This window comes from Vipera berus, assembly GCF_964194415.1.
Source record: "Vipera berus genome assembly, chromosome: 1".
Taxonomy (NCBI): domain Eukaryota; kingdom Metazoa; phylum Chordata; class Lepidosauria; order Squamata; family Viperidae; genus Vipera; species Vipera berus.
In genome coordinates, this window is record NC_138202.1 from 444,884 (window position 1) to 458,767 (window position 13,884).

The window sequence follows — 13,884 nt, forward strand, 5'->3', positions numbered from 1 at the left end:
ACCAAGAAGCAAACCTGTGCTTCAAGTTTAGAGTAGCCCCCCCCGGGAGAGAGCCCCCTCCTTTGCCTGCAGTCGGTCACTCCCTCCCAGGGCTCTGAGGAGTGGGCGAGGGGGGCGGGCTGAGCGCAGGAAGCAGCCCTTCATTCAGACCTCACTTGCCTTGGCGGGCGCGTGTGTGTGGGTGTACCAGAGTCCTGCAGTGAAGCTGGACGCTAGAGCCCTCTGTCGGTGCCTCTTGGTACTTCCTGAACTCTGACATGGTAGCAGTCTTCCGATTCTTGAGGGGCTGCCCCAGAGAAGACCCATTCTCCAAAGCCCCCGAAGGAAGGACAAGAAGCAGTGGATGGAAACTCATCAAGGAGAGAAGCAACCTGGAACTCAGGAGGGATTTGCTAACTGTGCCAATATATCAATCAGCGGGACGGCTTCCCTCCAGAAGTTGTGGGTGCTCCAACACTGGAGGATTTTAAGAAGAGACTGGACAGCCATTTGTCTGGAATGGCATAGCCTAGGTCTCCTGTTGGAGTAGGGGGCTGGACTAGAAGACCCCCGAGGTCCCTTCTGTTATTCTGACATCAGCAGACCGACTGGCTCATCCCGAGGCCTTTCAGGCGCAGAACTGGACTGGACGGCTCCACCTTCCTAGGGCCTGGATGGGCAACGCTGCTCTCTCGACCTCCTCATCTCCTCTGTTGCCCTCACCACCAGACCTGTCTGGGTCTCCTGCTAGAATGAGTGGTGGGAGTGACCCTTTTAGGGCAGGGCTCTGCCCCTTCTTGGATATCGGGGGAGGGGGGGAGAGCAGCCGACCTCCTGTGGGGGGTGCCCCAGGGTTCAGTCAGTAGTGGGAAAGATGGCCTCGCTAGGTGAAGGGGACCCAGCAGGACCCCCGGCTGCCCCTCCCCACTTACAGATGATTGCATGTGGGGGAGGGGGGAGGAGCAGGAGGGGGCTGACACCCAGCAAGATGGAGGCTGGGTCTCTTCAGGCCCCACCTGGCTCCTGCCCAGACTCACCATCCTCAGAAGCAGCAAAGCTCTGCCAACTGCTTTTGAGCATCAGGCCTTCCCAGGCTGGCAGGCTGGCTGCGTTTAGGCCTTTCTTTCTTTCTTTCTTTCTTTCTTTCTTTCTTTCTTTCTTTCTTTCTTTCTTTCTTTCTTTCTTTCTTTCTTTCTTTCTTTCTTTCTTTCTTTCTTTCTTTCTTTCTTTCTTTCTTTCTTTCTTTCTTTCTTTCTTTCCTTCCTTCTCTTTTAATGCTGCTGCTGCTGCTGCTACTTTTAATCTATTCTAATCCTTCAATGTTCTCTTGTGGCTTCGGGGTATGGAAAGCGGCCCAGAGTCCATTGATCGGGTGGGGCAGGCAGCAGGTAATAAATAAACAAAATATGGCCCAGATCCCGGGAGGGATACAAATCAACCCTCCGGCACCCCTCTCAGCCTGCCTCCCAGCCCCACCCCAAATGCTCCTGGCAGAAAGCCAACTTATGATCCCTACGTCTACCCAGAGGACACCCAGAAATCTTTCTGATGGTGGAGGTGGTGGGGGGTTCTTAAAATGCAGAATGCATCTTAAACCCTAAAGCAAGGTGTGCCCAACCTTGGCAACTTTAAAACTTGTGGACTTCAAGTCCCAGAATTCCCCAGCCAGCTACCTCCCTTCCCCCTTGACAACGCAGCTCATGTTCCCCAATTAAGTGTCAGACTTTTGTTATGGGAAAACTCTTCCATTCCCAGCCAAGGCTCCTCCGATGACCTGGGTTCCCAGGCTGGACTGCTCCACACCTGCGGCGAGCAGTCCAAACATCCCCGCCCCTGGGATCTGTAGGCAAGCTAAGAAACCACAATGGCTGAAGCAGAATAAAGTTTCTTTGAAGTTTGGCATTTTCCTGGGTAGGAGGAGCCCAAAGGAAGAGGGCAACGGGTGGCTAAAAGAGTGGCGTGAAGCGGAAGGTTAGGGCTATGTCGGTCCTGATGTTTGCAGCTGGTCTGACAAAAAGCTGCATGAAAGAGATGGTTTGCGTCCATCACAGAAACGGACTGAGTTCCTCGGCATTAAATTCAGGGGGTTTCCCGGAGAAGCATTTAAATGGAATAACAGGGCCAGAGAGTTAATTGATACAGAACATTTCTGCCCCAGCAATCAAAAACTAATAGTGTTATCAGCACTTCTGACTTTGATGTTTGTGGGGTTAAGAATGTCAACTTTGCTGTCAAGAAAAATCAGCTTTTCATAGTGCGTGCCTCACTGTGTGCACTACTCAAACAGGAGGTAAGGAAGTCGGGGAACTCAGGCACAAATCTGTAGAAAGCAAACACAGGGTTAGTTACAAGGGACTCCGATGCCTATACACCAATGCACAAAGTATGAGGAACAAACATACTTGAACCTGAAATCTAAATATGTGAGGACAGATATGATATATGGCTATTACGGAAAGAGGAGGTAGAGTTGCACTATATATAAGAAATAACTGCTTCTCTACAGCAACGGAGTAGAACAATAATGAAAACTGTCTTAAATGCATTTGGGTCAATATAAATGGGGGGGATGGTATTGCCATAGGTGTATGTTATAGTCCACCCAAACAAACAGAGGTAATAGATGAACTGTCAATGCTAGTTTTGCTAGTCGGATAACTAAGGTATGTAGGAAGCACATCACAATTGTAATGGGGGACTTTAACTACCCTGACATCAACTGGGAGACAACTCTGCACCAAGTGGAAGATCAAACAGATTCCTGACAAACCTAGAAGACAACTTTGTCTCCCAAAAAGTAGAGAAGGGAACTAGGGGATTAGCCGTATTGGATTTAATTCTCACTAACAGAGATGAAATGATAGAAGGCGTTGAAACCAGAGGAACTTTGGGGAGGGGGGAAGAGTGATCATGCAATATTGGTTCAACATTATACAAGGACAAGGAATAGGAGGAAAAGTCAAACTAGAGTCTTGGACTTTAAGACAAAAGATGTAGATCTTGGGGGGAAACAACCCAGAAAAAGCTTGGAAAACTTTGAAAAGTGAGATTATAAAAGCCCAGTCCAGCACAATTCCAATGAAGAAGAAAAACAACTGCTCTCAAAAGAAACCAGCATGGCTGCACAAAGAGGTAATGGATAGGAATGTTAAAGAGAGACCCAACTTAGAAATAAGAAGGAATTTCCTGACAGTGAGCAATTAATCAATGGATAGCTTGTCTCCAGGAATTGTGGGTGCTCCGCCAGACAGTGGCGTAGCGTGGGTTGTCAGCACCCGGGGCAAGGCAAGTAATTTGCGCCCCCTAACCCGTGAAAATACTGATGTAATTAAAGTAAAATGCATCTAATGTGCCCCCCCCAGATGTTGCGCCCGGTGCGGCCGGCCCCCCCTGCACCCCCCACGTTACGCCACTGCCGCCAGAGGAGGGTTTAAAAAAAATAGGCTGGGCAACCGTTTGACCTTGGAGAGGGGGCTGGACTAGAAGACCTCCAGGGTCCCCTTCCAGCCTTAGGATTCTGTATTCTAAAACGGGGCATATTGGAGTTAAAGGGAAGAATATTAATTGATACGCAAGCTGTAGAGGACTAGTTTGGTGTTGTGGTTAGAAACCTGGAGGTGGGGAATTCCAGTTCTGTCTTGGACACGGAGCCCGCTGGGTGACCTCAGAGAAGGAAATGGCAAACCACTTCCAAAAAACCTGTTGGGAAAACCTTGAAGGAATTTTCCAGACAGTCACCAGGAATATGCAAATTAACTTCAGGTTGGGGGAAAAAAGGTAAGAACAAAACAGAGGGAAGTCAGGCCCTAAAATAATGACAATGCTGCACACACACACACACACACACACACGCCCTTTTCTGGAAGATGCCCGTCCGTGGCTGGGAATCAAGAACCTCCCTCTGCCATCTTGAGTTTAGTTCCTTCTAGCCCAGGTGGGTCTTGCAGGAGGTGTGGAAAAGCTGCAGAGTCAAGGGCAGTCTACCCCACCCTAGAGAGCAAAAGTCACAGAGGCAGATGCCCACCCCACCCCAGCCGGCCGATGGCTTCCTGGCTCTCTGGGGTTACAATGAAAGGCTGAGCAGGGCGGCAGAACTATGGGCTGAGAATGGGCCTCCCATGTTCAGGAGCAGTCTACCTCTGAACTGCTTGGAGAAAACTGGCAGGACAGGAGAGGGGGGGGCTTTCGTGTCCCTGGAGAGCGCCCCACGGCTTCAGGAACAGTGGCGTGCTTAAACAGGTCCTGCTAGTACTTCTCAACCTGGCCAACTTTGAGACGGGTGCACTTCCATGCAGCGCTAACCTTGTGAACTCTCAAGCTTCCCCCTCCCGTTATAGATTCAAGATGGACAGGGTTTAATATTTATTTCTTATGTATATGTAGGGGTCTATACATACCTTGTATATAGTAGGTTTAGGTATGTGTCATGGGCAACTAAATTTCATTTTTCATGTGTGCCGTTGTGCCCACAGTAAAAAAATGACAATAAAGGTTATCTTATCCTATCTTGCCTTACTTCAACTCCCAGGATTCCCCAGCCAGCAGGAATTCTGGGAGTTGAAGTCCACCCATCATAAAGGGGCCCAGGTTGAAAAACTGGCTCAGGTAGACAGCCCCCTAACCCATAGATGGGACCCCACCCGTCGTCTTCCCCCCCCTTCCTTGAGAAAGAGCCTTAGGGGCCCAGGAGCCGGGCACCCTTTGCTCGTATCTGTAGCCTTGGGCCTCCGGATCAGAACTCCCCACTGAAGACTGCAGGAATCCTGCATCCTCCCCCCCACTCCTGGCTGACCATCAGAGTTGGAGACCCAGAAACAGGGCAGAGTTCAACTCAACCCCGACAAGACCGAGTGGCTTTGCATTCCTTCATCCCGGGTATTCAGACATTCCACCTCTCGCTATGGGGGGCGAATTATTACCCCCCGTAGATAGGGCTCGCAACTTGGGAGTCCTCCTAGATTCACGGCTCACCCTGGAAGACCACATTGGAGCTGTGACTAGGGGGGCTTTCGCCCAGGTTCGCCTGGTGAGCCAGTTGCGGCCCTATCTAAGCCGGGATGATCTATGCACGGTCACTCACGCGCTCGTGACCTCTCGACTAGACTACTGCAACGCTCTCTACATGGGGCTGCCCTTGAGGACCACCCGGAAGCTCCAACTGGCACAGAATGCAGCCGCGAGAGTTGTGTTGGGAGTTTCCCGATACTCCCATGTCACACCTCTGCTCCGTGAGCTGCATTGGTTGCCAGTTGTCTTCCGGGTGAGATTCAAGGTACTAGTTATGGTATTTAAAGCCCTACATGGCAGGGGTCCGGAGTACCTTAGGGAACACTTGCTGCCGGCGTCAACTTCCCTCCGCCCTGTGCGTTCCCACAGAGAGGGACTCCTCAGGGTGCCACCGGTCAGAGAATGTAGATTGGTGGCCCCCAGGGGGAGATCTTTCTCTGTGGGCGCCCCGGAGCTATGGAACCAGTTACCGGTTGAGCTCCGGACGGCGCCCGATCTTCGCTCCTTTCGCCGCGATCTGAAAACATACCTGTTCGAAGAAGCCGGCCTGGCCTGAGGGGGGATTGGTGGGGTTTTTTATTATCATTTTATTGGGGTTTTATTAATGTATTTATTGTTTTTATGGGCATGTATTTAATTACTTTTTAATTTTTGTAACTTTGTGTTTTATTCTTGCCCTGTACACCGCCCTGAGTCCTTCGGGAGAAGGGCGGTATAGAAATATTAATAAAATAAAAATAAAAATAAAATAAATTATGTCCGCCAGCCCCTTCGGGACCTGGGGGTGTAATTACACTTTGGGGTGTAATCCATCTGGTGCTGGTGATCTGAATTTGTCTAGAGCAGGGGTCTTCAAACTTGGCCCTTTGATGACTTGTGGGCTTCAACTCCCATAATTCCTCAGCCAGGCACGCGTGTCTGGCTGAGGAATTCTGGGAGTTGAAGTCCACAAGTCATAAAAGGGCCAAGTTTGAAGGCGCTTGCTCTAGATAAGTGCTCTCTTACCACTTTGCAATAGTGGTCAACATCTGTAGCTAGGGTGTAAGATGAGGGCGAAGGTTGCTCCTCCAAGCTTGTGGGTTGGTTTCTGGACATTTCGTTACCAGGCTAGGTAACGTCTTCAGCGGAGTGTAGGGGGATGTCGGTGTCATTGTTTTTCTGTTTAGAAGGGCTTCAGGTGTGGGTGTGTCAAGTGAGGGTCTTGTGACAGTTAACACCCCTAGAGAGAAAGCACAGGCAAGCAGAAGACTCCTCCACACCCAGCTTCCATGGACTCCCCAAAATGCACAAGAACGTCCAGTTGTGTCTCTACCTGGAACACCGAAGTACACACTAGCAAAAAGCCTGCAGAGGAAACTCCGACACCTGGTCAACAACTAAACTCCCCAGAACAATTTCTCCTATACATCTAACACACCAAGCGTCGTGGTTCTGACGGATGAATCTCATCAAAAGAACTTCGAGGCATTGTTTTCCTTAAAGAATCATTCGAGAAACAAAGTATCGGCACTACATAGCTGAAGCCAAAAACTGAATTCCTCTCCCCTGGCACAAAGTAGCAAAGTGCAATTCCCTCCTCCAATTAACAGTCATAAATCATATTCCCCAATTAACTTGAAGCAGGCTTTCTCCCCATCTTTCCTGCCCGCCAAATTTCTATCAACTCTGGACCTAATAACCTTGGGTTCCCACAGCTGAGTTATTATTGTTATGACTAGCTGGACGCTCATCCACATTCTCCCTCCCAGCAGCAACGAACTGTAAAAGCGATAGAGGAAAATGGCTGCATTTCCATCTGTTGTCAAAGCAAGAACATCCGATGTTAGCAGCAGTGACACCAAGGAAGAAATCATGGTCACCTTCAACATCTCTGCCCTCTTCACCTGACATCGACCTGGCTGAACAAACCATACACCACCTCCTCACCAAAAACCATACCCACAAAACGGAGGCTACCACAGAGCACGCCATGTCCACAGAAACCATCATGAAACTCCTGGATCTATGCCTCAACACAACACACTTCAAGTTCAATCGGAAAATGTACAAGCAAGTGCAAGGCCCCCCCAATGGGATCCCCCATATCAGGCCTCATAGCAGAAGCTAATGACTCACAAGGCCCACACTTGACACACCCACACCTGAAATAAACAGAAGAACTCCGACATTGACGTCTCCTAAACTCTGCTGAAGATGTTACCTAGTCTGATAAGGAAATGTTTGGAAACCAGCCCACAGCTCGGAGAACAAACCTTCACCCTCGCCTTACTTTTTTTTTTGCCTATTTTGTTTTGCATCCTAATGCATTTATTTATTGGGGCTGGGTTTTGATCGGTTGGACTTTATTTTTGTTAAGCAGTTTCACTTTCTCCCTGCTTGTCAGCTGCCCCCTTAAGCTTGCTTCTGTGCTTCACTCTATGTGGTGACAGTCTACCACGAACTCTGGGGAGGGGGGGATGCTTGGGGAAAAGCGAAAGTATTTCTGTATCTCCATGAGATGCTGCTTCAAGGTCACCTGGCTGGGAGAAGAAGGCGGCTGCACACCAACTACCCTTGAAGGGACCATTCTTAAAACATCTTGCTTCGACCTGATTGGACACAGGCGGAGGGTGAGGTCAGGGACCATTCTTAAAACTTCTTGCTTCAACCTGATTGGACACGGGCGGTGGGGGGGGGTCAGTGATGGGAGGCAATTAAGGGAAGGAAAAGTAGAACTTAGAGATTTTGGCGCACGATTCTCAGTTCTGGCTATGCAATACTGTAATATACTTGATCTTTAATAAAACTATACCTTTCTCAACAAATGGAGCTAAGACGTTTAAGTTTGTGACAGGTCTGACAATGCTGCCTGTTACCTCCTTGCCGTTTTCAATAGTTTGATTTCCCCCCCCCCTTTTATGGTGTGCATAAGCAGATGCCCCTTTGAAGCAGAAGAAATGCCTCTTGGCTGGGACTGGAGACTCTCTCTGGAGCCCCCCCCGGGTGGAAACAGCACCGGTGCCAGCCTCTCCTTCAGTCCCCAGCCGGCCGAAGCAGCCCTGCAACCCTGGCCTGGCGCCGTGGGCACGGGCTCACTCAGTGCCCAGCCGCCTCCTTCAAGGAGGGCTTTGATGCACGCAGGAAAGGCTTTCTGCCGGGCTGGCCGGTGTGCAGCACACAACAACAGCCGTGTGTTATTTCTTTATCCCCAGATGCTTCCCGCAGGGTTTTCACCCCCGGGTCACAAATTTCCACAGAGATGTAGACATTGTGTACGTACAATGCAATCCTCCCCTCTTGCTTTTCTTCTGGAACAAACCACAGCCTTTTTGTTCCGATCACCAGTTTGGCCCCAGCAGTTTCCAGGAGTGCCAGCCACATCCTGCATCCCCTGGGGGGCAGGCGTGGGACTGCTCCCCCTTAGTTCTGCCTGCTGCCTCCCCTGCTTCTTCCCAGGCACCCCTTCCTTCTCAAACCCAACAACTTTGTCCCAAGTAAGGGGGGTCCTAGTCGTGCCTTCCTCCCCCTCCTCTGATCCAAAACGCCTTAAGGCAGCCGGTCTTTGGGCAGGCAGCCACCTCGCCCCAGACGCCCTCCCCACAGGCCACAAAGTCCCCAGATTTCCCCCAAGGTGCCACCTCTCTAGCCAGCAGCTGGATCCTTCCCGTCTTTTCTCGCCCGGAGCCCCTTCGCCTCCCTGCCTGCTGTTCTGCAGCCCCACTTTGGGCTTCCCAGCCCCCCCCCGGCGCTCCTGTTCCTTCCAAGGGGCAGCAGATGAAGGGGGTCGCAGTCTGTGGGGGTCTCCGCCTCCCCACCCCGCCCTGGAACTCGGTCATCAGCAGCATCCCTCGAAAGCCCGTCTGATCTGCAGGTGGCCGGTTTTGTCCCACTCAGAAGGGAGCCACCCGTCCCCCCTCCCTCCCAGGCACTTTTCCCCTTTGGGTCACCCGAGGGACTCCCGGGACGTCCAAGCGTCCCCACCCCAGGAAGGCTGCCCCCCACCAGCAGAAGCCCCTGAAACAGATTGCGGAGGGAGTGGCTCCTCCCGCTCCACAGCTCTTTCTTGCTGCTCCTTCATTCTCATGTTCCTCCCGGATGGAACGGGACAACTCGCCACAGGACAACTGGCTGCGAGACAATTCAACAATTCAATTATTTAAAATAGTTTAAAAAATTATTTTAGTTTTTGCCATTCCCATTTAATTTAGTCCCTCCTTTGGCACCCTTTCTTTAATCATGCTGTTCCGCTATTTCTGTAATAATAGTGTAACTCTCGTCCTGTGGCAGGCTGGCTGCAGCGAGTTGTGGTAGACGCCCGTCTGCCTTGTCCAGATATCACTCTTCTTCGCCGAGGAACCTCAGGGTGGACAGATCCTCTGCCTTTCCTCCAGCGCTGTAGCACCAGCAACAGCACTTAAGACTTATATACCGCTTCACAGTGCTTTACAGCCCTCTCAAAGCGGTTTACAGAGTCAGCAGATTTGCCCTTCCCAATAATCTGGGTCCTCATTTTACCCACTTTGGAAGGATAGAAGGCTGAGTCAACCCTGAGCCGGTGAGAATTGAACTGCTGACAGTGGGCAGAGTTTGCCTGCAACCCTGCATGCTAACCCCTGCGCCACCACGGCTCCATGCAGCCACAGGGGGCAGAAGTCTACCGGCACAATTAGGCAGAAAGTCTGAATGGGATTCTGTCTTCAAAGGCCACCTCCCACCCAGGTGTTACCTGGGGAGCCTATCCCCAAGCAGGGGGGAGGACTCTTCCCCCTCGTGGCTGTGGACTCCAAGAAGCAGGATCAGAGACCCCGAAAGGTTTTGCTTCCTCAACTGAGATGCTGCGCAACTGAGGACGCAAATCTTCCAGGTGGACTAAGAAGGCAACCAAGCCCCTCCCTTGGTGACACGTTGCCCCTCGTTGCTCCTCCCACTTTGCGGGAATCTTGACCTGCTCTCAAATTAAAAGGAAGTTGTGGCAGGCTGTGGATTCCCCGTCCCCAAGTGCAGAAGCCTGATTGACCCTGACTAGGAGGGCGAGGCACGAAGGACACCGGAAAAGTGGAGCCACCGTGGCCGAAAGAGAAAGAGGAGAGGCAGGGGTGACTCAGGGACAAGACGGTCCTGGATCAGGAAATCCACCGGCTTTCCAGAAAGGACTGAGCCCACCCCCACCCCCGACTGCTCTCTCACCAAGATGAGGGTCCTGGGCAAAGAACTACGAAGAAGCCCAAAGCTGGCCCAGCTGATGGCTCTCCACCTCCTGTCTCCTGAGCCCCACAGCAGCCCCCAAGCAGGGAATAACAGAGCGGGAAGGGGCCTTGGAGGTCTTCTAGCCTAACCCCCTGCTCATGCAGGAGACCCCGTACCATCCCAGGCACATGGCTGCCCAGCCTCCAGTGATGAAGCAAGCATCCAGCAATGGGAGGTGCAGGACTGTCATTATTTTAGGGTCTGACTTCCCTCTCTTCTGCTCTTGCCCTCTTTTCCTCCCAACCTGAAGAATATTTGCACACTTCTGGTGACTTTCTGGAGAAATCTTTCAAGGTTTCCTCAACAAGTTATTTGGAAGTGGTTTGCCATTTCCTTCTCCTGAGAAGGGTCAGCCTGAGGTCACCCAATTGGCTTGGTGCCCAAGGCAGAAGTGGAATCACTGCCTCCTGATTCCCAATCCCAACACCAAATTGGTTCTCTACGGTTTGCATACCAAACAATGTTCTGCCAAACTCCAACATGCCCCATTTCAGAACACGGAATAACAGGGTTGGGACCTCAGAATAGGAATAGAACCAAGATCAGGTGAAGTGTTAATATCGCTTTATAATGCCTTAGTAAGACCACCCTTCAAATACTGTATCCAGTTTTGGTCATCACAATATTGCTAAGCACATTGGTTTGTGCTTAAATTGTAAGCCGCCCTGAGTCTTCAGAGAAGGGCGGGATATAAATGGGATTCAAATAAAATAAAATAAATAAAAATAAATATAAAAAAATATGTTGAGACTCCAGAAAGAGTGCAGAGAAGAGCAACAAAGATGATTAGGGAACTGGAGGCAAAATATGAAGAACGGTTGCAGGAACTGGGTAGATCTAGTTTAGTGAAAAGAAGGACTAGGGGTGACATGTTAGCAGTGTTGCAATATTTGAGGGGCTGCCACAAAGAGGAGGGGGGGGTTCAACCTCTTCTCCAAAGCACCTGAAGGCAGGACAAGAAGCAACAGATGGAAACTAACCAAGGAGAGAAGCCTTGGTGGAGCAGTGGGCTAATGCCTCCCTAAGTAACACCAGCTGCCTGCAATTAGTGCAGGTTCGAGTCCCACCAGGCTCAAGGTTGACTCAGCCTTCCGTCCTTCCGAGGTAGGTAAAATGAGGACCCAGATTGTTGGGGGCAATTAAGCTGACTTTGTAATAATGCCGCTTGGGGGTGTGTGTGAAAGCCCTAATAAGCAGGCATATACATAGAATGAAGGCTATTGCTAAGCACATTGATTTGTGCTTCTTAGATTGTAAGCCGCCCTGAGTCTTCGGAGAAGGGTGGGATATAAATGGGATTAAAAAAAACACAAAAACCTGGAACTAAAGAGAAATTTCCTGACAATGAAAACAATTAATCAGTGGAACAACCTGCCTCCAGAAGTTGTGAATAATGCTTCATCCCTGGAGGTTTTTAAGACAAGATTGGACAGTCACTTGCTTGAAATAGTGTAGGGGTCTGCTCTAGGCCAGCGGCATTTAAGCACCCCCCCACCCCCCTGCCCGGGATGCCAGCTCAGGCACAGAATTCACTGCAGGCTGGGCTTGTGTTTCAGGGGTTTTCCCAGTGGGTCCCAAGACCCCTCCTCTGATTGGTCCAACCCCAAGCCGAGACAGGCCAGGAGACCAATGAGTAAACACAGCTGAGCTGAGTCTTAATCTGCCAATAATTATTTCCTTAGAAAGGAATCACCAGTCAAACATGGGCTCCTGGCCAGGCCCTCCTCACATTTCCTTGTGGCGTATTTTATCATCTTGACTCAGCAGACAGCAGGAAGGGACTCTCCGAAAGGAGGCAAACGAGCAGCTGTCTGCAAGGAGTATAAATCTTTCCATTTCCCACCATCCAGTCAGAGCTGAAGAAGCTTCTGGGATGGGAAGCGAAAGTTGCCAAATGGAAAAAAGCACCTTGGGGTCAAGTATTTATTTATTTATTTATTTATTTAGATTTATATACCGCCCTTTCCCGAAGGACTCAGGGCAGTTTACAGGATATTTAAAAGAAAATCAATACAAAAGTTAAAAACAAGTTAAAAAAAATTAAATGAGACCCTGAGAAAAATAAAAACCCAGTTAAAATTAAAAATTAAAAAATTCTCAGCCTGGGCCAGAGAGCTCGAAGAGCCAGGTCTTCAGGTCCCAGCGGAATGAACGGAGGTTGGGGGCAGTCCTAAGCTCCGCAGGCAGCTGGTTCCAAAGGGCAGGTGCGCCCACTGAGAAGGCCCTACCCCTGGGTGTTACCCGCCGGCAATCTTTAACCGGCGGCACCCTGAGAAGACCCTCCCTGTGGGAGCGCACTGGACGAAGGGAGCTTGATGCTGGCAGCAGGTATTCCCTCAAATATCCTGGACCCTCGCCATTTAGGGCTTTATAGGTCATCACCAGCACCTTGAATGACCTAGATGACTGAGAATCTCCATAGACAAGGGACCTCAGAGATCATCTAGTCCACCCAAATGAGTGCAGGATCCAGTGAAGTCCTTTGCACCAATGACCATCCAGCCTCTCTTGGAAGACCTCTGGGAGGGGAAACCAAGCCCCTTCGTGCGGGTGGGGAGACAGCCCAGGAGTTTTAGCGGGGGGGGGGGGAGGGCGGTCTGGCCTTCTGCAGCTGCAACATTCTGGAATAATCCTGCAGTCACAGATGGAGAGCTAATGGCACCCCACTTCTGGCAGTTCCTCCCCCCCCCCGTGCAGGTTCATTGGGAGCTCCCCCTGAATCTGGGGGTGTGGTGGGGGCTGTTGTTTAGCTGTCATAACAAATAAACCCAGTGGGAAGCATTTATTCAAATTAGGACACTAGTCCTCAAGATTTCATCTTTCCCTGCTTCCTTTCCAACACTAAGAACTCCAGAAGTCAGGCCTGAGCTACAAATATTCTCTTCCATGATGGAAAAATTAAAATAATAATAAAAAAGCTGTCAAATCTTCTCCAAACATTCCCCCCCTTTTTTCTTTGCATCTCCTTTCTACCCCCCTCCCCCGTTGCACACCCTCTCCCCATTTCTCTCTGCTGTCTCCCCCCCCTCCGATACCTGAACAGGAGCAGCCTCTGGATAAGGTGCATCTCAAACACGGCTGTGGTCCCCCCCCAACTTTAAAAAGTTCACCTGGGAAGCCCAAAAGGAGAAGCCGCAGATGCGCTTTTAATAATGGGATTCTCAGCATCCTTGCTTTTTTTTTTTAATCCCATTTATATCCCGCCCTTCTCCAAAGACTCAGGGCGGCTTACAATCTAAGAAGCACAAATCAATGTGCTTAGCCATAGCCTTCATTCTATGTATATGCCTGCTTGTTAGGGCTTTCACACACACCCCCAAGCGGCATTATTACAAAGTCAGCTTAATTGCCCCCAACAATCTGGGTCCTCATTTTACCTACCTGGGAAGGATGGAAGGCTGAGTCAACCTTGAGCCTGGCGGGACGCAAACCTGCACTAACTAGTGAATTGCTGCAGTCGTCAAGTTAGTTGCATGGTCATTAAGCGAATCTGGCTTCCCCAAGGACTTGGCTGGTGAGAAGGTCACAAAAGGGGATCACGTGACCCCTCTGGGATGCTGCGACAGTCATAAATACGAGCCAGTTGCCAAGAGTCTGAATTTTGATGGCAAAAATGATTCAAAGGTCGTAAGTGTGAAAAATGGTCATGTCACTTTTTTCAGTGCCGTTGTA